A 2,500-nucleotide genomic window follows, 5' to 3' on the forward strand; every position below is an offset into this window, starting at 1 on the left:
GCAGCTACAACCACGAAAAAGAAAGAAAAATTTACATATATACAGGAAAACTGTGACCCCACCAAGGTAGTCAGAATATCATATTAATGTGGAATAGGATAAAATAAATGAAATATGAGAAATTGTTTGTGTGACTAACCGGTGGGGAAAAATACTAAAATACAATATGTGGGAGCACTTCCTCCTAAAGAACATAATTTACATAACAAATGAAACAAAAGACAATAGGAGGCAGCTGCAACCACAAAAAAGAAAGATAGATTTACATATATACAAGAAAACTGTGACCCCACCATGGTAGTCAGAATATCATATTAATGTGGAATATGATAGAATAAATAAAAAATGAGAAATTGTTTGTGTGACTAACCGGTGGGGAAAAATAAACAAAAATACAAGAGATTACTAAAATACAATGTGGGAGCACTTCCTCCTAAAGAACATAATTTACATTACAAATGAAACAAAAGACAATAGGAGGCAGCTACAACCACGAAAAAAAAAAAAAAAAAAAAAAAAAAAAAAAAAAAAAAAAAAAAAAAAAAAAAAAAAAAAAAAAAAAAAAGGACATAAAGCATATGGACATAAAGCATAAGTACAAAAATATGATGAAATATAAAAGACATTGTCCCCACCAAGACAGTCAGAGTTTCATTAACATAGAATATGATAGAGTTAATGAGATATGAAAAAAGGTATGTGTAACTAACCGGTGGGGGAGATTAAACATGAATACAAAAGAAAATCATATAATAATATGTGGGAGCACTTCCTCCTAAAGAACGAAAATTGCATTACAAACAAACAAAAAAAAAAAAAAAAAAAAAAAAAAAAAAAAAAAAAAAGGGGGTAGGCTATAGGAGGCAGCTACAACCACAAAGAAAGACATATTTACATATATACAGCAGAGACCAAATAGAAAATTTACGAACTGCATTATGGAGTAGAGTGCTAAAAAAAAAAAAAAAAAAAAAAAAAAAAAAAAAAAAAAAAAAAAAAAAAAAAACCCGGGGGGCCCCAGGACTCCCCGTGGACTGTATAATAAAAGACAATTTAAGAAAGACCTCAAATTCTAACTTAAATGGAAAATGAAATACAATATGCAACTAAATAAAAAAAAATGGCCAAAAGACCGAATACCGAAGTTAGCAATATAAGAAAAAAAAATTATAAGAAAAAAACTATTGTTCGAAAAAAAAACTTAAAAGTGCTGAAATGAAATTTAAAGAAAAAGGAAAAGATTGAAAAATTCGCAAGAAAAATAATACAAATAACAATACAATAAAAAATAGTAAATAATTAACATAGGTTGGTCTGGGGGTGGTTAAATAGAGTATTTGCAAACTGCGATGAGAAGAGAAAAAAACAGGTAAAGTAAAGATAAAATTACAAGTAAACCAGATAGATGAAAAGAAAAAAATCGACCGGGGGGCCCCAGGACCCCCTACAGGCTAAATAAGAGAGGACAAGTCGGCAACAACCCCACAATTCTCAAAGTATTGAAAGACATTGAACGCCATGCAACAAGACAAGATTATGGCCAGAAGACCGAGTACCGAAGTTAGAGAAAGAAGAAAAAATTATATTATTAAAAGACTATTGTTCCGAAAAAAAATTTAAAAATGCTTAAATGAAATTTAATGGGATAGGAATAGATTGTAATAGAAAAGGGAACAATAGTACAAACAATAGTACTAAAGAAAATATAGGAGAGTTAACATGAGTCGGTCTCGGGGTGTCAAATCAAAGTCATTGCCAAGTGTTGAGAGAATAGAAATAAAAAAATAAGTCATGGAAACCAGATAGATGAATAGAGAAAAAAATCGACCAGGGGGTCCGAGGACCCCCCCCGGACTAAGTAAGAAAGGACAAGTTGGCTAATAACACCACACTTCTCAATTTATTGAAAGATATTGAAGACCATGTAACAAGGCTAGATTATGGCCAGAAGACCGAGAACCGAAGTTAGAGAATTTAGAAAAAATAATATAATAAAATGACTATTGTTTCGAGTAAAAAAGTAAAAAAAACTTAAATGAAATTTGAGGGTATAGGAATTAATTGAAAAAAAAAAGGGAACGATAGTACAAACAATAGTACAAAAGAGAAAATAGGAGATTTAACATGGGTCGGTCTCGGGGTGTCAAAACAAAGTCTTTACCAAGTGCCGAGAGAAGAGAAAAGAAAAAATAAGACATGGTAAATCAAGAAAGAAAGCCATAAAATGACATAAGAAAAATTAACCAGGGGTCAAAGACCCCCTACGGACTAGAAATATTAGGCATAATATTAAAAAACCCCCAAAATCATTAATTAATAAAGAAACTGGAGCTACTATACAACTGTAATAAGAATATGGCCATAAGACCAAGTACCGAAGATTGAAGTACAGTAAAAAAAATTATATAAATTAAACTGTTGTTCCAAAAAAAATTTTAAAAAGTGAAAAATGAAAAAACATAGATATGCATTAAATTAAAATTATCGTTAAAACAATTGA

The 2,500-nt window shown here is 30.3% G+C and overlaps 1 pseudogene; it reads right to left on the reverse strand.

Moving 5' to 3' along the window:
* The window catches only part of LOC118179324 (large subunit ribosomal RNA), a 7,595-nt pseudogene that overhangs the window by 2,298 nt on the left and 2,797 nt on the right, over positions 1-2,500 (reverse strand).

This window comes from Stegodyphus dumicola, chromosome 7 (assembly GCF_044657685.1).
Source record: "Stegodyphus dumicola isolate Sdum_Otavi_A_Nest chromosome 7, ASM4465768v1".
In the NCBI taxonomy this organism is placed as follows: Eukaryota; Metazoa; Arthropoda; class Arachnida; order Araneae; family Eresidae; genus Stegodyphus; species Stegodyphus dumicola.